The sequence below is a fragment of the Desmodus rotundus genome, chromosome 5 (assembly GCF_022682495.2).
Source record: "Desmodus rotundus isolate HL8 chromosome 5, HLdesRot8A.1, whole genome shotgun sequence".
NCBI lineage: Eukaryota > Metazoa > Chordata > Mammalia > Chiroptera > Phyllostomidae > Desmodus > Desmodus rotundus.
Window position 1 is genome coordinate 59,647,229 of NC_071391.1, and position 25,828 is coordinate 59,673,056.

Sequence of the window (25,828 nt, forward strand, 5' to 3'; positions counted from 1 at the left end):
TCTCAATCAGAGTTATCTTTCATTGCCACAGGTATCGTTTTAGGTAACCTTAGTAAATATAATTAGAATTTGTTTTTCCTGATCTAATCGGGTATTTTCTGGATTCTATGGGGCGTAGATATTCTCTTTCTCCTTCTAGAAAATGTTATAAGGAACTGTAAAGCTGCTAATTGCTATTATTCACCATGAGGGAGAAACCAGTCTGAGAGTGAAGTTGAAACATGGAGAGTCTCAAAGAAATGGAGTCAGATTCCTGGTCACGCCATGTGTAAAACCTGGCCACCGTGCACTTTTCAATTACATGAACCAATGAAGCCAGTCTACATTATCTGTTACCTATGTCAAAAATAAAAATATTAAATGTTAAAAGTAGGGGTGAAATTCAGATGTGGCTATGAATTTATCATTGATCATAAGGCTGTATCTTTGTGCTTCATTTGCTACACTAAACATTTAGGTGGAAGAAAAAGACTTATTGAATACTAAAAATTGGCAAGTTTTTAGATTAATATTGTATACTATCACAATACATAAAATGTTATAATAATAGTTACTGACAATTATGCTATACATATTTCCAAATATTAAAATTAGTATTATATATATTGATAATAAATTTCTGATTCTTAGCAATTTAAGAATCACAATATACAGAGAAATGTGGACTTATGATTATAAAAATCATAAATTTTTAATTGACTTAGAGCTTCTGAAACTTTCCACACTTGTCCTTTATCTGAACCACACCATCCAAATTATTGCTTCTTTAATTTGTTGTCCATCAGCATTAATTTCAACCTTCTAACATACCTCAAAAATTGGCTCATTCTTTCTCCTCCAGGATTTTCTAATTTATTTATTATTTCTCTTTTAAAATTAAAGTTATTGAGATAACGTTGGTTAACAACATTATATATTCGGCATACATTTAGCACCTCTTATATACCAGGCAATGAATTTAGGAACAAAATATACAATTAGCAAAAAAGATATATTTGATGCCATAATAGTGAATAAAAATATTAACACCAAGATCATAAGGAAAAGAAACACAACAATGAAAAAATATCAGAAGCTGACTTCCCTGAGGAAGGGAATGTTTAATCTGAGCTGAAAAGATGAGTGATAATTAACAAACTAAAAATTATATGCGAGTAATAATTAAGCAGGAAAGGCAATATCCTAGGAAGAAGTTTGAAGCCCCTCAGGTAGGAAGGAATGTGGCTCATGTAAATAGATGAAAGAGGGCCAGGGCAGAGGATAGGAGGGAGAATGACACAACATGACAAAGGCCACATCATAGGAAACACATAGGCCACTTTAAACTCCTGAAATCATTTCAGAAATTTCTTCTTGGAGCCTGAAATTTCTTCTTCAACCCCTTCCTCTCTGGTTTCATGACCCAGTGTTATTTGGCTTGAAACTACTTTTCTGAATCCTTTTTTTCCCTTTTAATTTCTGGATTATATTACCCCTGTTGTCCACAAACTCTAGAGGTTGAGTTTGAATACCAAACTCTTTTTGTTATTCGATTGCATGTTCTTTTTTTGATAAATGTAACCATTCTTAAGATGATTGCTTTTCCTACTCATTAAATGATCTAAATAGCAGCCACCAGATATATAAATCTAGTGTTACATAGAACACCAGGATTACAGTATTCTCAGTATAATTTGAAATTTACAATTACTTTTTCATTGAAATCCAATAAACTGACTTTAAGTAAACTAGGACTCAGAGTCCAGAATAAATCATGTGCTTCCTTATGTATCAGTACACATCTGTGAAGTTGCCGGGAACTGGGAGGAAGTAAAGAGGCAGAGCCTGGAAGATGGAAGCTTCAGCACGCAACTTTCATGTGAATATATAAACAATTCAGCAACAATCTAACCTTGGAGAATAATTATTTTAATAAAAATACTGAGCTTATGATTCAAATCAGAAAAGGGGAAACACTCATTACAATCAGAGTTGCTGTTGGCTATAATCATGTGTAGCAATAACACACAGGACTGCCTATCTATTTAGCCCTTTTGAAAACTACCACCAGAATATCAATTATTCCATATCTGAAAAATGTGCATCATTTCTTTTTTCTCTTTAAATCCTATTTACCCTTTAAGGAGACACTGTGGCATTAATTACTTCCTGACACTTTACCCAATCCTTGCTTTATTCTCAATAATGAATCATTTTTTTATACATCTGCTTATAATGCTTTGTTTGTATATGTGTTTATGCAGTTATTGCTAATCACAATTGGATAGGGTACAGTCAGGTGTTTGTGTATATGACAACTAATTTGTGTTGCCTTTGAATTAAAGGAGTCTTCCTTCCTCCCTCCCAACCTCCTACCCTCCCTCCTTCCCTCCTTGTCTGCCTCTTTCCTTGCCTCCTTCCCTTTATTCTTTTGTTTTCCTTGGTATTTCCATTTGTTTGGTTCATTATAGCTGCTCAATAGCTTACTGATGTTTAAATTAAATAGTCTTTTTAACCAACTGATTTCAGACAACCATTTTATATTGAGCATTTTAAATGACTTCAATTTCATTGCTATCTTAAAGAGTTACTTTCTCAATACTTAAACAAAAGCAAGATACTTCCCTCCTAACTCATATAAGCATTAAGCTATTAATCAAGTTTCTATCCTATTTTCATGGTACTTTTCCTCCTGACAATTTATGAAAATGAGTCATAGTTGTAATGTCACCACAGGTGGGTCTCAGGGGATTAGTGTCCCTACAAGGCGGTGTATTCATTTCATACTGTGGTTCATTAATGGTATTGTCAATGTGCCCATGAGGTGCGAGCATTTGTAAAGCCCTTATGTTTCTTGATTACTCAGCTTGCACTGAATTCCTTTAGTGAAAAGTCCTTCCCACTAAGTTGTCACAAGGGAAACCATGCACACAATCATCTTCTATTACCTTAGCATTTTATATTGCACCTGTTAAATTGATTAATTAATTAATTAATTCAGCTCCTGCTAGACAAAAACATGTTACAGATTTCCTAGGTAAACTGTGTGAAGCTATGAGTGGAATTATCAAAATAAAGTCTGGCATTTGGCATTGTTCTCAAATTCACTATTATCCATTCAAAATATCTTACTAAGTTCCATTATTTGGAAATTAGTTTTCAATATAAATTAATTTATAGTTGGTAGTTTCAAAAGAACTGTTTGTACTATTATGCAAGATTTAATATCTACTTTGAACATGTGAAAATTGATTATATAAGATAATATAATTCAACAGCTAAAAAAATTAATAAGCCCTGGCCCTTCCCTAGGCACCGGAGAAGTAGTGGTGATAAGCGATAAGAAGAGTGCCTATTATTATGGAGCTCCTATGGAGGGGTTGGCAGAGCAAACAAATATACACATATGATAATTTTAGGTAGTGATGCATGATGGGATAAAATATATTGAGTACGATGCATTAGATAGTAATAGTGGAGGGGATTGTGGTACTTAGCTAGAGTGACTTAGAAAAGCCCTTCGCCAATATTATTTAAATACCTCATCAGAGTACTCATGCTAATTAACTATTAGTATTACTATACTATATGTGAGAAAAATTAGAAACCTTTAAAAATTTTATCTTTGTTGCAAGACAGTGATAAGACTGAGGGCCAAATCCAGAACTCTGTCTACAATTGCAATCATCTTTCCACTCTAAATCGGCTTATATAGAAGTCTAAAATATTTAATTGATGTAATTTTTACTCTTTTCCTTCGCTTCAGTGCACGCATTTACCTACAATCATAGGCATTTGCACATACGTACTCATTCCCGTGAGTGGTCAAATAGGCTGGGCCACTTGGAAAGGTCTTGAATGAGAAGTGAGAAGCACAGTGTGACAGGAAGGGTTATAGACCTGTAATATAAAGCTCTATAGGATTTCCCTTCAGTGCTGGACTTAAATGCTAAAGACTTAAACTCTTAGAATAAGACTGTTGGGTATTTAAATAAATGTAATGAAGGAACCAAATTGTGGATAAAATAAAGTTTATATCTTAACATTTAGTTGTCACATAGTCTCTTTCAATTTTCTTTAATTGTATTTAACTTTAAATCATTTTATTCTCAATAGCTATAATCAAGGTGCAAGTGGACAACAAAGTTATTTTCTGATGCTCAGGCAGTAGGAGGCCCGGAGAAGAACTCAGAATAATATTCTCTAAATTTCAATACAAAACTCAGTAGCATTGATAAAGTATTAACCAAAAGTAGTTCTTATATTTTAATAAAGTCTATTTGATTTAATAATTAAATATAACCTAGCAAAAGTCAATTTTTAAGGCACATAGGAAGATCCAACTAGAAAACTTTTTACTTACTCTGAGACTATTTTTTTTCACTTATAAAGAAAATTTCATTTTTTATAAAAGATTTTATTTCTTTATTTTTAAAGAGAGGGGAGGGGAGGGAGAAAGAAAGAGAGAGAGACATCAATGTGAGACAGAAACATTGATGAGTTGCTTCTTGGATACTCCCAACTGGGGACTTGGCCTACAACCAGGCATGGGCCCTGACTGGGAATTGAACTGGCGACCCTTCCGTTTGTGGGAGGACGCTCAACCCATTTGGCCACACCAGTCAGGATGATAGTTTCTTGAGGAATGAAAATTACCCCAAATATTTCAAAGAGGAATAAAATCTCTATACTTTATTTGCTCAACTAATAAGAGAATGATAATAATAACAATATAAGGTAATTTTCATAAACACATAGTATAAAAAGAATTGTCTTTGAATCAGACAAATATGAGTTTGATTTCAGCCACCTTTTCAACTTACTCAATTAGACCTTTAGCTCCATGAAACTCATTTTCATCACCTGCAAAATGTAAGACAAAAGCACCACCTCTACATGGTCATTGTTATAATTGATGTCAAAATACAAAAACCACCTTATTTATCCCCCTCATCTCAAAGCATTCATACAAAACCAACATTAAGTGAAAGGGCCTTTGCAAAGAAAAGATAAACATTCACAATGCAGTGCTCATGGCACCTAGTACAGTACATAGGCTATTGAAAAATATTTGTTAAATGAATAAATACTAGAAACTTCTAACTATGATACTGAAAAGGCAACTCTGTGTTTCAACAGTTTCTGTCCATACATAAAAACAAAACATTTCATGTTATTTCATTCAACAAAATCTACCAATGCCTATTCTGTATTAGGCGCTGTTTTAGGCTTTGGGTATAAGTGAAATAGTGCAACCTTATTCACTTATGAACTTGTAGGAAGTGCACCCAATCTAATTTTGAAAAATTTGTTAAGGCTTTTCAGAGAATGACTGAGAAGTACGAATCTGTACAAGAATAGCGAAGAACTGAGGTGACCAAATTGTAGTATTGGTGGAGGGAATAGTGTAAACACTAGAGAAAGCCTAGTTGATCAGGGGCCTGTGTGGCTAGTGAGGAACTTTACACCATGGGCATCCTTGCTGGTTTTCTTCAGTTTGTAACTCACTAACCTCTGGGGATCCTGATCCCAGACAGTCGCTCTGACACTATTGTTCTCACTTGTGTCTGGGCTCCGTTTCAGGAGGTCACTTTCTGATCCCCAGCGCTGTTTTCCTCGTATCTGCTCGGCTTTGGGGTCATGACTATTTCTCCTGATGTCTGACATCTGTTCACAACCCTTTCTTGGCTTCTTCCTGAGTGCTGCTCTTGGCGTGAAGACAGAAGCCCAGCTGTGGAGCATGGTGATAACGATGACCACCAGACTCAGCTGGGAAGAAATGAATGGCTCTGATGCTGTTATTTAATCAAAATATTTTTTGGTTTTTCCTTAACTGAGGATGCACGTTTAAAGTTCTTTATGCCAGGCACCATCATAGATATTGAAGAATCTAAACAACCTGTACTTTGGGAGCTCATTATCCAGCTGGGTAAATAAACTGCAGACAAATGCACAGTACAGAGAGTTGCTGATAAAATTTGTGCAAAGGTCCAGTAACATAGAGATGATTCTTATCTTACAGTCAACTTATTAATGCAGATAAATAAGAATACAGTTGAGCATATATAATAGAAATGCATATATGACATCATGGTGTTATTATTTTTTGTTTCTTAAGGCTAATCCAACCCTTTTGTTGTAGAATATGAAATTTAGATTTTCTTAACCCTGAATTTCAGATATATAATTTAGAATATTTGATTCTAACTTAATGACTCATATTTAATTTTTTGAACAGAGCTCCATCTATTTTTGGGGAGAAAAGAAATTCCATCATTGTGGGAAAGCATATTACAAACTTTGAACAAAGAAAGCAATATAATGAAATAGATTCATTCATTAAAATAGGATATTATATACAATTATCCAATGATGTTTTTATTCATGCTAATTTATCTTTTGAAAAAGATAAAACGCTATCTGTGAATTCTAGAATGAATTACAGTTTAATTTAGAAGAAATAGTTCCTAATTCATACAACTTGTCATGGTTTGACAAAAATAGATAAACAACCAAATTTCTATTTTGGATTTGATGCCACACTAGGTGCTGAGGCAATTAAAACGAAAGGCATGGTCCTCGCCCTCGATGAGCTGTCACTCTGGCCCCAGAGACATGAGCTGAGCTGAGGTGGTGAGGTAAGTGTTCTTCCGTGTCAGGGTGGGTCTGGGAGCGAGAGGGGCTGTGGAAATTTTCCAGGCCAGAGGTCCAGCCTGCATTGAGCTGTGAAAGTAAATTCTAAAATCACTGATTTCACATTCAGTTTTGACCTCACATCTTTATTCATCTCTCTGGTCAGTGATTTGGGTTAGCTTTACAAATGGATCTTGCATATATGGAGTTTGGAAGAGAACCAATTTAAAAGCAGCGTATAGACAAATTTACTTAATCTGATATGTGAAGGTTGTAGAACACAGAGGGCCTCACTTTTTTGGATCTTCTTTAAATAATTTGCCACTGACATTTGGAGGGTTAAAATGCAGTGCTGCTCTGCAAATCCCATGGGGTGGGGGGTGGGAAGAGTGGAGAATGAGCAGAGGAGAGCATAAAAGGTGGTATAGGAGAGGATATTACATTTCTAACAATGTGAAATAGGGGCTTAATACAAATCCTACTGTGGCCACGGTTTTATTTTTTTCTCTATTATTGGAGAAACGATCACATTTTAACATATTTTAATTACTGCACTTATTCATGTAGTCATTTTCCTATATTCCTAAGAATAATGAGTAGATGTGTCATAATTCTGGTGTTTGGTATTCCAAAAGAATAGTCATCACTCAGCCATGTTGGAAGGCCTGGCAGCAGCACTATGGGAAGTGAGAAACGCTCTCTGTGAAGTCAGCGCAATGACAAACATGGCTAGTGCGGAAATCAGTGTATAATCTCAGTCACTGTGCTGATGACTATTTTATGCCTCCTGACCTCCACCCAGCTACTGTCCACTATATGTGTCCGCCGGAACCTGGATATTCCACAAATACTTCAATCTCAACGTCTGGATTTATTTATTTTCCCACATCTCCGTATCATCTTGTTTTTCCTAATGCTGGTAGTAGATATTACTACCCCCACACCTGTTTAAGCCAGAATTGTAGGAGTTCTTCACAGCTCCTACCTTGTCTTCTATTGTCTTTCCCCTGAACCCCCAACAAACTGGCATTTAATCATGAACACGTCCTATCATTCCATTATAAGTATCCCTCAAATAAGACTCTTATCCATCCCATTGATCCTTATTAGCCAAGATTATTACAACAGCTTACAGTCTATTTCCCTGGTTCCACAGTGAACTTTTTATGATGTAATTTATGACATCATCCTCCTGCTTGAGGATGACATCATCAATTATTTACAAAGTATGACCTATGGGTACTTCATAATCTGGCCCCGGCCTTACTCAGTCCTTATCTGCTATAGCTCTCAGAAGAAATTCTGTTCTGAAAATACTGGAAGCTTTGCACCATTACTTTTGTCTTTGAATAATTCCTCTGAAAGCCCCTAATATTCAGCTCAAACCTGATATCCTTTAAGGAGTTTTCCTAGACCTCAGGTTGGTTAGAGAGCCTCTCATCCTACCATAGCACCCTTATCTCAAGCCTGTGTGCTCTAATGATTCCTTTTTTTTGATATGTCCTTCCTTATGGGCTCCTTAAGGGCAGGAGTAATGATTTGTTTATTTCTGTCTCTAGCACCTCCTACGGGATTTTGTAAATATGCTCAACAAGAGCCCTTTGAATGTTTTAAGACATGGACACATGAATGGATGAATGAGTAAATAAATGAACTGGATTGTGATTAGCTACAGAATGAACTTCACATAAAAATAATTGTGAATGAACAGAGCCTGACCTTCATACAAGGCCCTTATGACATTCAAAAGCCCCACACTGATGGTCTCTGCGACCTCTAATGAGTCACTTAGTCTCTCATCTGTAAAGCTTAATTAGTGCTTTGGCAGTGAGTGCAAGCTCTTAAAATGCTAGGTGCTAAATTCATTGCTTTAGAAACACTGTCACGCTCATATTCATTTGGAATAAAACTTTAAGATATGCAACAACATTCCATTTACAATGAAAAATGCTAGGTTCCCTCTTGGTCAATATAGACTTAATGGCAGCTGGATCCCAGTTGCTTATGAAGATGCCTCAGCTTCAATCATGAAAGTGTTACCATTTTTGAGGTGCCAAGTCTCTTAGTTGCAGGGCAGCCTTTCATGATGGCTGCACCTGGGGGCAGTGAAGGGTGCATAATCACAGTGACCATGAAGAGAGGCAAGCTGGCAATTCTCCTAGTAGAAATGGTGGTGCATGGTCAGTGAGATGGCCAGCAATTTAACAGTTTCTCCACTGGGCCCGAATCACTACACTGAATGGTCTACTGCAGAGGAGACAAAAAGGAGTATGTATGTCCTACAGCTTTGAACTGACTGGGGAATTCAAGAAAGTGTAAATTTTAAAAAAGTTTAAGGCTACACGTGAAGATGATATGACACAGAAGCAATTGGATTCAATTCAACTCATTCAACAGAAATCTTTTTGAGGCCCTACTATTTGCAAAACACTATATTAGGTTCTGTGGGAGGCACAGTGATATGTGGATGAAAGATGCTTCCAAGCCTCTGTTGTTTCACAGGGGTAGTAGTAGAACATGTTACTAACATGAATGGACCTGTTATAAAGGTGAGTATGGAAATACAAAGTATTGTGGGGATAGGAAAGGGAAAGGTGATTTCTGTGAAAAGCTTTTCAGAGAAAGTAGAACTTAGGTGTCTGGGTGGGCTCCCAAATTGCACCCCTCATCTCTGTCCAATTCTGAAAAAGCTGAGTAACAATATTGAGTAAAGCATCAACATAAATACTGATGACACTAAGCTAGGAGACTAGTTGAATGGAGAGTCAAGTGGGCTTATTTAAACTGATCCCCAGAAGTAGGCAGACTTACCCACCCAACAAGGTATCAGGGGACCAACACACTTCTCCACATGGACAGGCTACACATGTAAATCTTAGGAACCCAGGACAGCTCTTGCTCTAAAAGAATGATCACTCCCCACAGAGAAAGGTAAAGGGGGACTTATCCTAGTTATTGTTTCCAAACTTACCAGTTAGAGATGTCACTCTACCTGCTTGCAGAGAAGTCCAGAGCCACACTAACTAAGATCCCTCATAGAAAGGAAATATTAAGAGTAGGGAAGAAATGCTCCCGACATAGAATAGGATTTAGGTGGTGAAAGAGTGGGAAGGACATTTCAGGCAGAGGAACAGCTAAATGTGAGGCTTGTAAACAGGCTCTGAGAAGACGGACTATGTAATGATTAAGAACATTCTATTGAGTGAAACAGATATGGGGTTAATCTTAATTCTTTCTTGATCTACACAAGTCGCCTGAACTCTCTGAACCTTGGTTTCCTCATCTTCAAGTTGGGGTTAATAGTATCCATTTCACAGTCTCAATAACTAGCAGCTATGATAATGTTTACTACCAGCAGGACTGGACAAGAGGTAGGTATGTTGAATAATCAGACAGCTTCCTTTACAAAGTGACTTTGGGATTTTGAGTTTTATTAAATAATCTATTTCTTTATGATTTAGCAGCTTGGTGAAATCAAATTCCTGTGTATTGGGAGTTCCTGAAGTAAATTGAACCTATCAAACACATGTATTCCACAATATTGCTGTTATGCATTAGTATAGGAAGAGTCTCGTATGGATTGGTGCAGCAGAAGAACCTCACAGGCAGGCACAATGCATAGCACAAAAAAAAAGTGCAGAGCTAAGTGCAAGGATATGACAAAGTTTATGTGAAGTGGGGCAAATGCAAATGAAGACTGCCAAAGGGCATAAGAGTAGAAAAACACTGGGCATAATTTCATTTTTAGTTCCACCCTTCTTAGAGCATCTACCTTTTTTGATGGGATGAGGCTAATGAGTTTGAACAAACTTTAAACTGAACCAGCAATGCTCCAGGGCCCTCAAGACACACTCAGAAGACCATGATGACCATAGAACTAGGAATTATTCGGATATGCACTTTCTTGGTTTTTCAGAGAGCAATGTTACAGCTATATTTATTTTATTATATACATGAGTGTTAATGGCTATAGAGTCATCTTACGCTATTGATTATATGTGACTATGGGTACAGATGAACTCTTTCTTTTGTACGTGAATGTGCTAGAATGCAAAAGGGCATCCATCACCAGACTTTTTGTGGAAGACTAAGTGCAAACTTGGATCTTCAAATGGAACCATCTCTACCTGATGAAGTACCTGCTCTTAAAAGAGCTGTGAACTTAACCATATAAACCCTGGCCTTCTACCAGGTCAACGGCTGAGTTCAGAGATAAGTTATGTGTCTGGGTCAAAGGCTATAAAATAATTGGGAGGGACTATTTATAGCCGTCTAGGTGTGACTTCTGACATGCAGAAACAACATAGCAAAAAGCTTGCGTGACTCTTAATTTTCAGAAGAAGGCCAAAAGGCCTTGTCTAATTGCAATTTAACAACCTCTAAACATGATTATGTAACATGTAAGAATAATTTATATTTTAAAAACACACAGTTCCTAGATGTTGAAAAAAATTACTACTTGACCATTCCTTAACTCAGCCATCTTCCAAATACGCACTTTTGTTATTTTTATAATAGAGCTGTCCTACTTGCTGTTTAAGAGAAAATACTGAGATTCACTATGAAGAAACTCTTCATGCAATAGCATAGTTATACTTTGTGTGATTGTACAAAGTATAATACTTTGGAAGGCCCCACATCAGCATTTATAGGAAATAAATATGGATGGTATTAAAAAAATTCCTCCAGATCCCGAGTAATTCTATATTTCTCATTACCAAAGAAACATTGATATGATTCTACCTTGGTGACTTAGATTAAATTTGCTTTTAATATTTGAATATCTCCTGGTGGGGTTTTCCTGTGTCTTTCAATTATAATTGTACTGAAAGAATAGTTATAATTTAGTTTTCAAGAAATCAGCATACATCATTGGTAGTTGTATAACTATAATGGTTAACAATGACAGATGATTTGGATACTAAACTACTCATTATCATTCCCACTTAGCTGGGATGTCTAGCTTAGGTGAAATGGTAATTTATAAGACAGCCCTGGTGCGTTCCGAGTCAGACACACCTGGATTTGATTGTGGCATTAGACATTTGATGATGGTGTCCTGCTGGGAAAATAATATAACATTTCTGAGTCTCAGTTTGTGCCTTAGTAAAATGGGTTTCATAAAATGGTACCTACCTCGTAGGATTATTCTGAAGATTAAATGGATAATGTAGGTAAAGTACTAGGACAGTGTTTGGCATGTAGTAAGCTCTCAAGAGGTTTTTGAATGAGAGAAATAGGAGAAATCTTTGAACTATATCAAACTTATCCCTAAACTCTAAAGATTACGGTTAAATTTCATGTCAGTTGATGTGCAATTCTAAAAGACTGTGGAGAAGGTGATACTATATGTCTCTGTATATGGTTCTCCTTTAAAATACTTTTCCTTGTACTGCCAGCTGCAATTTAAGCACTGATTCTCTTTTCCATTATGTCCAATTGGCACAGGAGTTGATTTAGCATATAATTTGTATCTCATGTATATACAGTATGTGGTGTATGTAATTACTATATATAGTATGTTTATGAAACGCTCATCATGGAATCAAACCTTAAGTCACCAATTCCCTTTCAAATGCAGCTGCATCCAAATGACTCTTACCCTGGGGAGGAAATATTTTTATTCCCCCCCAAGGCCACATGAAGCCAGGAATGTGAAGAGGAGCTGACATAAGGCAGTTTTTCTCTGAAGGAGAGCTGCTTTTTTCTGACAGTAGTTGCCAGAAAAAAAGCAGAAAAAAGCTTGTGTTTGGTTCTGTCATTAAGGATTGATGTAATTTTGTACGAGTTCCCAGAGGAGCATTTATGTTTTGTGATTCCTTACGAGGAGTAGGATAGTGCTTTGCAAGTTCCCACTCTGTACTCACTTGTTAACCAACAGTAAAATACAATAAATGTGTAACTGTAACAGAGGTACAAAATCATGTTCCCTGGCTTCCAACTGCGTGGTACAGCGTGCAAGTGAGGTAATGGGGTGCACATTATAGAATAGAGATTTGGAAGAGACTTTTCCACCTCAGATCCATGGACTTCATAAATGCCATGTGGATTGAAATTAACATGGGTTAAACTGACCCATAAAATACATGCACAATTGTGGGTCAGTGGAAAGTGCTTTTGTCTGGACAGAGTTTTCATAACTTTCATCAATTTCTTACAGAATTCACAATTCAAAAATTAAGGACTGTATTGAGGACCACGGCTCTAAATTAATAGAATTCTCTTTGTGGGCAACTAAGCTAATGAAATATTTAATCACATTCTGCCTGGAAGCGTTTATGTGCGTCCGGCTTGGTGCTACTTCCATTCAGGTATGCTGACCAAGAATCTGGTTAAGTGACCCTAGACATCCTCTCTCCATGTGTAATCTAGCATTGAGTGCTGTTTTATTCACTAAGGGTTTCTCAGATCCATCCCTTTCCTCCAGCTCTACCAACTGAACCCAGTCATCATGCTATCACCACCTTTAATCAGAACAACCGCAATAGCCCCTTAACTGTCTGTCATTACCCAGTCTTGTCCTCTGCCAATCCACTTTTCCATAAGGCAGCTTAGGGGACCTAAATCATATTACAACCTTCCATGATAAAAACAATTTAGTGAGTTCTCTCAGCGTAAATACAAAAGTCTGGAACACGACCTTGCACGGGCTGGCCCTTGCTCACCCCTGACGCCCCTGACGAAAATAAATGAGAGTATGCTGCACACGCTCATGTATTTTTTCCAGGCAGAATAACGTTCCTTTGATTTTTATATGTGCAATGCCCTCTTCTGCCAAAGGGTCTCAGCACATATTGTTCCCTCTGCCTTGAACACTTAAAAAAATTTTTATTCATCTAGTCAACTACACTAATGCTTCATATCTCTAAGCAGTAGACATTACCTTAGCAAAATCTTCCATGACTTCCATGACTAGGTCAATTCCAATATGGACACTCATGGAACCACATTCCTCTACTTCAGAGCACTTATCACAATTGTACGTTTTTATTTACTTTGTGACTGTTTGGTAAATGTGAATCCTTACAAGTAGACTGAAGGTACCATGAAAGCAAGTATCCTTTTTTTTTATCCTTACCCAAGGATATGTTTTTTATTGATTTTATAGAGAGGGAGAGGAAGGAAGACAGAGAGAGAGAGAGAGAGACATTAATCGGTTGCCTCCCATACATGCCACCACTGGGGACTGAACCCACAACTTAGGTATGTGTCCTGACTGGGAACGGAACTCGCAACCCTTTGGTGTACAGGACAAAGCTTCAACCAACTAGGCCCCCTGAACAGGGTGCAAGTACTCTTAACTATTAAATTTCCATGGCTTGGCATTATGCTTGGTACAGAGGAGGCATTAATAAGTATTTGCTGAATGAATGGTCTATTTTATTGAAAGATAAGGTTTTTAGAAGTAGAAATTATAGATGTACAGTGGATTGAACAAATCGAAGGATTTTTAACCATTTTTCCTGAGACCAAATGCTCTCTCCCTTCATTTTCTAGCTATGTGTTCTTGGGTGTTGGTAAGCCTCCATATTCTCGAAGCAGTTACAACCTATGCAGAAACTGCAGCTGTTTCAAGTTTACAGGTGCAGAAGACTGAGGCCTGGTAACAACAACCAGATAAGCCATTTCTACATTCATCAGGTCATTTGTGGGATGACTCAGACATGTAGATAGAAACAGAGACTCTGAACCTTCACTGGAGCATATATATATACATATATACATACACACACACACACATATTCTCTCTGCCAATTATATTCTCTCTCTATAATATATATATATATACATATATATATATATAATTCTTCCTGGAATCAGACCTCAAGCAAGGTTTAGAGTTACCAAACTTCCCTCAGTTCCTAGTCTTTATCTCTATCAGTATTATCTCTTCAAATATGGGCAGCGGTTGCTGTGGGGAGCCATGAAGATTACTCTTCAGGACCAAGGCATTTATTCTCTCAGCTGCCAGGGGTGTTGACTGCTGACAAATCACAGCTGAGCCCCTCTCCAGGAGTTCGCTCAGCCACAGGATCAAGGCAGCTGCCTCACTCTAGGCACTCAACATCCACGCGAGCATCCTGCTCCCAGTGTGGATGTACAAAGGCTGACTCTCTTCCTTAAAATGGGGGCAACTCTGGAGGGTGGAGTACCATTCCGCTGTAAGATAAAAAAGTGGTATAGTTTGGGTCAAGTGCACGTGAGGCCAGTAAGCACTAGTATGACACACAAAAGTGGAGATCCTGTGGCATCCACTGTTGCTAAATCAGTAATTTTCCCAGAGCTAAGCCCTATGGCCACATGGGAATTTCTTCTGACCCAGTGATAGAGGAAAAAAAAGAAAAGCTTCATTAATGGATGAGCTAGATTATAGGTACAAAGCAAAAATGGGCTATTGCCAAACCACAGATGTTCTCAGGGCAGCTCTGAAAAAATGGTGGTGAGAGAAAATCCTCCCCATGGGAAGAACATTGGCAGTTATCCACTTTAGGTGGGAAGAAAAGTGGCCTGAAGTAGAAAATTAAACAGATATATAGTGTTGAATGGCTGGTTAATTAGGGGCTGCAAGGAAAAAAACGGGGAGAACTGGCAGCAGCTAGGACGTCTGGGGAAAAGATATATGTCTGAACCACCTATGGGGGTGGTCAAAGTGTAAAAGGAGCTTTGCGTTGCATATTATAGTTCATCGGAGAGCATCCACCACAGAGGAGGCACCAACCAGCCACTCTTTGTCAGTGACCACCCCTTCGCTGGTAGCATGGGCTTGAGAGTAGCTGTTGGCTAATCATGGATCCAATAGCATGAATCTCATTCTCCATGATTGATCGAACTGCTTGCACTGTATAGGCTCAACTTATAAGCCACAGAGACCAAGTTGAGTCCCCATTATGACAATATTGCTCAAGGAGTCCAATTAGCCACATGGTGGTGTATTGTCTGTGTTGTACTTCTTCCACCTTGAAAGGGGCAACAATTTATTCTGACTGATATCAACACATGTATTCCATGTATGGACTTATTATCTTTCCTGCCCACAGGGCCTCAGTCAGCACCATCAAATGAAGGCCCATGGAATGTTTGGTTTATCAACATGGGGTCCTGCCTACTGTTGCACTAGACCAAGGACTCACTGATCAGCCAAAGGGGTGTGGTAGTGGTCACATATCCATGGGATTCACTGGTTCTATCACATAGTATATAGCCTAGAACCTCCCAGCCTTATAGAGTAATGGGACAGCATCTTGAAGACACAACTAAGATATTAGCTTGAGTATAGTGTCCTGCAAGGATGAAATGCCATTCTCTAAGATACAATAAACCTCTTTAATAAATGAAGTGTTGCTGTGTGTCCAATAGGTTGAATGCATTCAACAACCAAGCAGTTCAGTCATCAAGCAGGGACACTATTAGTGTTTCCACTTAACATGACCCCAAGTAGGGTGTTTGTGCTTTCCATCATCATACATTTAGGCTTTGTGGCTCTGATGTCTTGGTTCCCAAACAGGAACACAGGAGGGGGCACGACAAGTATCCCAATAAACTTAGCTTCAGCTGTCACTCTGTCACTTTAGGCTTCTTCGGTGAAGCGATGATCAAGCAAGGAAAAGAACCACTATGCTGGCATGGATAATTGACCCAATTATCAAGAAGAGAAGAGCCCTGGCGGGTGTGGCTCAGTGGATTGAGTGCTTGCCTGAGAACCAAAGGGTCACTGGTTCAATTTCCAGTCTATGGCACATGTTTGGGTTGCAGGCCAGGTCCCCAGGTCGGGGAGTGCAAGAAGCAACCACACATTGATGTTTCTCTCCCTCTCTTTCTCCCTCCCTTCCTCTCTCTAAAAATAAATAAAAATTAAAAAAAAGAAAATTAAAAAAATAAAAAAGAGAAGAGATGCCAGTGCATCATGACCATAATGATAGGGAAGAATATGACTGCTACTTGGGTGAATCACTGGAGTGGCCTTTGGTACCTCCCTGCCCCATCATGACAGAAAATTAACAAATGCAGTAGCCATGATATATGAAAGACACAGTGACCAAGAACTAAAACCGTTCAGGGATGAAGCACTGGATCACGATTAGTAGGTAAGCCATCTAGACAAGGACAGCCAAGGGTGCTTGCCCGGAGTTAGGGAAATCTAGAATAGGTGGTAGAGGAAAGTAAGTTATAACAGTATCAGGTAAGCACTCAAGGTCAGTTTCAGATGTGGGGCCTATAACTTGTTTCATCAGCCTTTCTTATGTATCGTTCTTTGGGAAAAAGACCAAAATCTTGCAACAGCTATTCTTAGTAAACTCCGTACATGAAGTAACTAGATCCAAGTAGTACAGAGAGTAGACTGTGGCAGACACAAGAACACTGCCTTGTCCAAGGTACTCCCCACCCACACTGATGCAGAAGGATGAAGGGGAACAACTGCTTCAAAAGCAAGACAACCCTGAAAGTTTATCTAGCCCAAGGATCCTAGAGGATCAGAAAACGTTCTCTGTTACAACTGTCTCACAGTTCAGCTTCTTTTCCCAGGCCTGCTTGGCTCATCCTTCACAGGTGTTGTTATCAAGAACACTTTCCAGTAAAGCTCGTGCATGCATGTTCTCACTGTCTGTTTCCTGGAGACTCAGCCTATGACAGTGTCTTGTGAATCCAAAAGGAAATTCAGCTACTCTTCGATATGTGGTGTGTACTTGGTTTTATGGGGAGGTGATGTGTACTTGCAGGTAACTCAAGAGGTATTTTTGGACCATTTAATAGGGTCAAAAACATATTATTCATTAAATTAAGACTCATTAATAAGGAATTATTGGCTAAAATGTGTTCCCCACCTCCATTCATATGTTGAAGTCTTAACCCCCAATACCTAAGAATGTAATTGCCATATTTAGAGATAAGGTCTTTAAAGAGGGAATTAAGATTAAATGAGGTCCAGTATGTGTATGGAGGTAATCAAATAGGACTGGATGCCTTATAAGAAAAAGATGTGAGGACACTCAGAAAGACACCAAAGGAAGGGCAAACGTGAAGAAGAACAAGAATGAGGGATCTGCAAGCCAAGGAGAGAGGCCTCAGAGGGAATCAAACCTGCTGGCACCTTGATCTTGGACTTCCAGCCTCCATAGCTGTGAGAAAGTGCATTTTTGTTCTCTAAGCCACCCAGTTTGTGGCATTTTGTTATGACAGTCCCAGTAAACTAACACATAAGGATGTTTGAAATTGGGGGATTGCACATCTTCTTTGACTTAATCACGTGTTTTCTCAAGGTGGTCAGCACAAAATAGAGAATTCAGTCTAAAATCTTGTATTTAAAAAGAAATCTTTGGTGGATGTCTGTCAGCAGGAGAAAGGACTGGGTCCTTCCCACACATAACCCTCCCTGTCCTGTGTTGTATCTTCCCATGAAGTAATCAAGATTTCTAAGGAAAATATATAAAGTGAGAAAGAAGTCTCTTTTCAATCACACTATTTCCTATTTATTTAATTATACTCTAAAGAATCAGAGTTTCTTTTTTCAAGAAACTTATCACCTTGTGATAAGATTAGATACCTAAAGGATGGCATAGGGAAATTTAGTATTACCTTAAAATACCTAATTTCCCATCTGTGATCGCAGTGGGAACACAGGCAGGCAGGGCAAAGCCCAGTGAAGAGTTTTATTTTGAAATAAAAGGTTGGGCAAAGGACAATAAAGTTGTATCTACCCCTATGGGCTTCTTGTAATATCTGTAGCTTCTCATGTCCTGGTTCTTTGTTTTCATCAGTGAGAAGTAGAATGAATCAAATTATAATAGTTAAAATAGTAATACAACGATAATTATAATACCATAATATAATATCTAAAATTGAGGAGCACTTATCATGTGGTGGCTAACTAACTTTAAAGGTCTTACTGACTTTATATGCATCTCTTCATTCACCTTTGCAATAACCAGAATACACCTGTCAGTCCATTCAGGCTTCTATAATAAAATATCACAGGGCAGGTGGCTTAAACAACAAACATGTATTTCTCAGTGTCTGGAGTATGGGAAATCCAACACCAAGGTTTTAGCAGATTTTTTTTCTAGTGAGGGGCTGCTTCCTGTTTTTCAGATAGGTGCCTTCTTATATCTTCACATGGCTTCCCCTTGGTGCAAGCATGTGGAGAGAGAGAGATTCTGACTTTTCTTCATTTAGAAGGGCACTAACCCCATGATAAAGGCCTTACTTTCATGATCTAATCTAATAGTTATGTCTTGAAGGCTTCACCTACAAATACCAACATTTTAGGGATTTAGGACTTCAAAATATGAATTTTGCAGGGCACACAAGCATTCAGTCCATAGTAATACCCATTTTAAGGAAACAGATGGTAAAGGAAGTTAAGGACCTTTTCCCACATCACACAGTAAGCAACAGGGCCCGATTTTAAGTCCAGAACTTATGTTCTACTGAGCCCTCCCTTATACACAGAGCATCAGTGACTGTCTTCTCTACATAGACTTTCAGACAGAGGACAGGGGCCACTGCATATTTCAGTCTCAAAGAAATTCAAAGATGCTTGTGGCAGAAAAAGAAGCCCAATATATAAAGGAACTGAACATTCTGAAAATTATTTTGTTATCTCTGAACCCGTTGTAAAGATTTAATGGACCTAACAGAAAAAGTGAATGAGTGACTCCACCTGACTCTTTTGCTCTCTTTTCATTTTTCCATTTATCAGTCCTTAACTAAGGCCTGAAACTAGTCTGCTTGCAAAGTTCTGCCCTTGATTGTGGGGGTGCAAAAGTAAACAAGACAGACACAGTCCCTTGAAGTCATGGGACTTTTTACCTTCTTATCTGTATGCTTTTTTCTGCTCTTTCCTAACTACGTTTTTCCGAGGAGGAAACCGATTTGCCATAACCTAGGAGGCCTCGTCTACCCTGGGTCGGAGGGATGCATATGTGGTTTCACTTCCATTTGCACAAAGCCCTTCCTCTTGTTTTCCCCTTATGTTTCAATTTTGTTTTCATTTTGTTTAATTTTTCTTCCCACTTCTAGCACTGGCATAAACTAGTTACCAAATATGTCCAGGAGGTAGCCAACTATGAAGTATATAAGAAACTGGATGTATATATTCTAGGGAAGGCAGATAACACAGCTACCACCCACATCCTAAAAGAAGCTGAATTTCTGGGACTCATCTCCCACCTCTGTCCAGCATGGGGGTTGAATGAGACTGGCGGTGGTTCTCTGTTTGGATAAAATTAGAACCACCTGGGGATCACTGAAGACACATCAGCACTTGAACTTCACTCCTGGACTCTTACTTATTTAACCAAGTGCGGGGTCTGGGGAGGGTTATTTTGTAAAATCTCCCCAGTGTGTTTTAATGGTAGCTAGAATAGAGAACCTTGAAGTTGGATCATTTTTTAGGTCCCTTAAGGCTTTAACATTCAGTTCACCTAAATGTGACCTTTATAAAATAGATGGTAAAAGTATTACTGTGTCGAAGACTCAAATTTCCTCTCCACACCCATAACTTGGTTAACTTGCTCTTGTGGTGAGGATGTCACATCAACACAGTGAAGGTTCTGACAGGGGGTTAGGTGATATTGCCTCAATGTTTCCTAATAGAACAGTGGCATTATTCTCCTTCCTTGTTGCCACTGCTCATCCACTACATAGCCTTTCTCTATGCCTCCCGTTAATCTCATCTCCAATCCATCTTCCATACACTCGCCAAAAAAGATTTATTTTTAAAGAATCCAATCTGATTATATTACTCCCCTTTAATAACTGCTATTTCCTTCAGGGTCAAGTACAAACTCCTTGGTTATGTCACACATGAAACTGATTTTCTTTCTCAACTTAGGATATTCACACACCTACACTCTACATATTTCAGTCTAAATAAACTAACAATAACCCATCTTTTATAGCATTTACTATTCATCACCTACTTGTTAAAGGTTTTTACATATATTAATTTATTGAAGCCTTATAACAATCCTGTGAGTTAGATACTGTTGTTCTCCATTTTACCCATAAAGAAACCAAGACTACGAGAGGTTCAGTAACTTCCTAAAGACACAGAGTGAGTTAGATTCAAAATCTAACACTTTGATTCCAAATCCTGTGCCTTTTGAACACTTTGTTATTACCTCCCTCACATAGCTCATCTAAGTTTATTTGCTACATTTTTTAAATCCTCACCTGAGGATATGTTTATTGATTTGAGAGAGAGAGAGAAACGTCAATCCATAGCCTCCTGTACGCACCCCAACCAACCTGCATGCGGCCCTTTGTGTAGGGGGATGGCGCTCCAACCAGCAGAGCAACCTGGCCAGGGCTGTTTGTTCCATTTTTCATGCTCTTCTTTTGCCATGTCCTCCAATATTGATTAGCATTTATGATCCTTTAAGATTCAACTGAAATGTTAACTCTTCTGGAAGAAGTTTCTAAGTCTTCAAGCTTCTTCACTCTATGTTTAGTACCTGTTACAATCCAGACACCTTGTTTTGACTTCTTCATTGTGGCATTTATTGTACTATAGTCATTTTCTTTTTATGTATCTATGTCAAAGTGGAATGAAATCTAATCGGTGAGATTCTTGAGGTCGAGGAATGTGTCTTTTATTTTTGTACTCATATCACCCAGTACAGTGGAGACTGAAGTCCTGGACATGGAGTGTTCTTTTAGGTGGAGCAACCTTGGACTATGTCACCCAGCCTGGGAAGTTTTTGAAAGGGGGCACTATTAATGGTTGCCCAGGGATAATAGACCTGGATATAAGGGACATAAACCTGGATATATGGTCTCCTTATTTTTAAAACTGCTTCCTCAGGCAATTTCCTCCTTGCTTTAATATCCAATTCCCTCAGAAAGAATTCATAAATTGATCTGCCTTTCAGTAAGTCCTTTATTTGGCCTGTAGAATTGTACAAATTCTCTAAGATATGGGTGCTTATAATTTTACAGTGTCTGTACTTTTGCTTATAGCTTAGTTTAAATAAAAATTAGTAGATGGACTCTCATCAAAAGAGATGATATTTAGTTAGTGGTGGCAAATCATTGGCATTGTTAAGGGAAAGCTCATGAAGTTGGTGATCATATAGTAAATTAATTATTGACCAACATGATACCTAGGTTGGAATGTTTGAGGGTTAATGAAATTGAACCTTTTCTTAGTCCTGCTTGATGATGTCCAAGGAATAATTCTCCCATCTCTCTGTATACTGCCTTTCCAAGTCCTTCAAGGGGACACCAGTGGATAATCTGATTGATCTACATTAGTCTTAACAAGATGATCACTTGTGCTTGACTATCTGGGGTTGACTCGAAGTTCTGGTATCCATTAGCTGTGCGATCTTGGGGAAATTATTTAATGTGCCTCAGTTTCCTCATCTATAGACTATTAGTAGTACCTACATCACATAGTTATGTTAATAACTAAAAATATTTGTCAATGCCTGGCATGTAGTGGGTTATACACAAGTTAGATAAATAAACGGGCAGTGTCACTGTGCATGTAAAGACCGTGTACGTGTGTGAGGCCCTTTTCCTTTCTCATCACATGAGCGAGTATTCCTTAGCTGAACCAACCAACTAGCCCATCCCCAACTACTCTACCTTCATGTGTATGACAGCTGCCCACATCTTTCCTTCTGCATCCAGCTGAGAATGTTGGCTGATACTTCATATTTTGTACCATGAGGCTTCCAGTGGGTGAGGTTTTGATTCAAGCTGAGGAATAAGGACTTTTAGGTCTCAAGCATCGGCTATGTACCAGTGGTTCTATCAGCCATGGCCCAGCTAATAAAACAGGGTCCTTTCTTTCTTTGTGTATAGGTTTTTCAAGATTCTTTGGAGAGGAAGGACCTATGGCAATATGGGATTTGAACATTCTTTGTGCATTTAAACAACCTCCATATAATATCCTTAAAACTGTACTCCTTTACTGAACTGATACGAGCAATCTGAAGAGCATCAAGTGGTGGTAGATGAAGGCAGGAAAAAAAACTGGGTGCTATTGCTTGCTAGCATGTTGAGTAAAGGGAGAGTGGTTTTTTTTTTCTTTTTTGGTGTGATCTAAAAGACTAAATGAGAAAGGGAATAACTTTGTCAGCATGTCATTTAGTGCTTTCTCTTTATATCGTTCTCTTGTAGGCATCTCACATTTGGGGAAACACTGGGATGAGGGGAGGCAAAGAAATGTGGTATAAAAACTAAAGGCTCTGAGATGTAAATGCTGGATTGGAATCGTCTCTCTGCCACTTAACATCTGACCTTTCAAATCATTTTCCTTTCTGAGTTTGTTTTAGTCTGCAAATGTGTTAGTCCATCTCCACCGCAGGGATTTAGTGACTGTAACACTAGACAACGTGTGTAAAAGATCCTTCCACACGGTCTCACACATTGAAGATGTTCAGGGTTGAGTAAATAATTTACTTTTTCTAAAGTTTTTTAAAAGGCTTATAATGGGAAAATCTCCTGTTACTCAATTTTAGGAGTGATAGAGATTGGCTTTTTTGCTCTATTGTGGGTCATATGTGGACGCTTTAAAAACCTCACCTAGTCCCCACCCTCAAAATGTCATTTGCTTATTAAAAAACAAAAAGCACTTAGTAAGACCCTGATGTGAACCAGATACCACGGTAGGAACTCAGTTAGGGGAATAAATGAGAGAACACTTGCCCTCAAAAGGTCTAATGAGAGACGAGTAAACAGAAAATCATGATACCATACTTTATCAATTCTAGTTTCCACATTTTTTCTTGTTTTCACGTTTCTGTGAGACATATCTTACATTTGATGACATTTTGCACATGATGAAAATGGTAAGTACTATTTTGGGAAAATGTCTAGAGCACTCTAGGGAGGACAGGAGAGAGCAGATGTCAGAAAAAGCTTCCCAGAGGAGAGCTGCTTAGTGATCTCTCCGTGAGTGGACCAAGGAAGGAGGAAAGTGGCAAGGGAGGGAGTGGCAGTGCAAAGACACAACAGATGAGTGATGTGTGCAGCGCCCTGTGAGTCATTCTGTGTAGTCACAGCATGGGGGTGGGGGATGGGGGGGGTAAAGTCACCACTTTATCACCATGGTGATGGGCCATGAGGCCAAAGGGTTAAGTAGAGGTCAGGTTATGCAGAGCCAGGTTAAGTGATCTTGACTTTATCTAATGAGTAATAAGGAAGCCTTTAAGCAGGGCCTGGCAAGGCTGGACTTGCAACATTGACAGATTCCCCTGGACTAATGGCATGGAAGAAAGTAGGCTAGGACAGCAAGGACCAGAACCTGGAAGGGACTTTTGGACATGGAACCGAAACCCAGCTGTCTGGAGTAAAGTAACCAAGGGAAGCCATCTCAGTGTCATGCAGACTGGTCGGAGCGGAAACCAGTGTGCCCTGGCATGAACCTGTGGCACTGGGTGGCTGGGCTATTTGCCTGAACTCACACTAAGTGAATAGGAACTGTGTTTCCATGATCATTTCCAGGCAAACATGCATCCCTGGCATCATCCCCATGTGCCCTGGGCGCAAATTTAGCTGGGTTTTGAATGTACAAATGCTCCATTATAGCTGGGTGTCTGAACATCTCTGTTTTCACAAATATGCACGGAACAAATGGAATCTGTTCTTAACAGGCAACAACTGTGCTGTGGGGTTGGCACAGAAAGCAAGTAACAGCTCTGCTGCCTACAAAGTGGCCTCTTCTAGCTTCTTGCTAAAGGTACCTTTGGTTCTCTCTCCCCCATACACCAGAGGGAAAGGCTGCATAGTTGCATTCACAACTGAAATTGTTTCAAATTAAACTTCCCCAGGAGCTGAATTACCTCAGCTAATGTTTCTTAGTAGTCCTGTGGAACTCGGCAATCAAGTGCTTTCAAACAATAGGCATTGTTCCTTTATCTGTTCCAAAATAAGGCACTTGCAAAGTTGCAGTCATGTTCACTGCAGAAAGTGTTTTATTTGGTTTCATAAAAATGGTGGGTAGGAAGAACATACTAGAAAAAAACAGAAATAGAAACTAAAAAGAGAAAAAAAGGTCTAGAAAAGAATAGTGTTTGGGGCGAAGGGGCGTGGTACCGCTGTTTAGCGATGGCTTCATTGAGGCTGAAGCCAAACCTGGTGTGGAGAGATGGCAGCAGAAAAGCATGGCGGAGTGGCATTTGGAGAAGGACCTGGGAGTCCTCAAGGACATGTTGCAGATCCTGAAAGCCCAGGCAAGCAAACAGGCCTCTGAGGTGCTCAGTGAATATTCCCACAAGGCTGACTTACTTTTGAAGTAAGTAATTACTTTCTGTCTGAAGTAATTACTGGATGCTGCAGGGAGAAGCTGACCTCCTCCTCAGAGACCAGCTGCACCAACCACAGGCAGGGAGCGGGTATTGCCACCAAGACGATGCATCTGCAGTTGCTGGTGTGGTACACCGGTGAGATATGGAGTGAGATACTAGGCATGGGTTCTGCTGAGGAGCCCAAGCTGGACGTGAGGAAGAGAACTAGGGCTGGACGTGAGGAACAGAACTCAGGCCAGGGGATGAGAAGCAGTTGGCAGCTGAGCTAGACCTCATCCTACAGCAACACCAAAACCTCCAGGAGAAGCTTGCAGAAGAAATGTAAGGCTTGGCCCAGAGCCCTAACACCAACACACTGGCTGCCCAGAATGTCACCACGAAGGACAACCAGACCCTGTTGCACTCACTTAAGATGCCTGACCAGAACCTGAAGAAGCTGGGGATGGAATCAGAGCGGCGGGAGTGACACACACAGAAATCGGTGCACTGGTTGGTCTGCACCGTGCTTATCATTGCCTGCCTCATTTTCATCAGCATGACCCGCTTCACCCCTATCACGCCCAGATGCAAATAAAAACCTGGCCTGAAACAAAAAGTAAATAGTTTCTAGAACATCCTTACAGAAGTGTCTTTTATTTATTTTTAGGGCCTGGGAGAACCTTGCTGAGCTGGTGACAATTTTGCCTGGGCCTAACTTGCAAACCAGAGCTCCCAAAAGTAGTGATTGTAGGACAGGGATTTCCACCAAACGGATTAACTAATGGCTCTGCCACTTACCATTTGTGGCTTCTTAGACAAGTCACTGAAGTTCCTCAGAACTCATGTTCTTCTCCTCACTGCATAAGTGTGGATGAAAATAGAACATGCCTTTCAAAATACAATGAGCTATTCAATACTAAAGGATCACAATTATTTGATCAAAAAATTGAAGCAAATTATTTCTTTGGCTCTTAGTTTCATTT

General features: G+C 39.1%; 1 protein-coding gene and 1 pseudogene across 2 annotated transcripts in view; one reads left to right on the forward strand and one right to left on the reverse strand.

The window, feature by feature from the left end:
• The window catches only part of GRM5 (glutamate metabotropic receptor 5), a 440,621-nt gene that overhangs the window by 146,791 nt on the left and 268,002 nt on the right, over nt 1-25,828 (reverse strand). The window lies entirely within an intron of this gene.
• On the forward strand, nt 9,141-25,440 carry LOC139440889 (vesicle transport protein USE1-like; annotated as a pseudogene).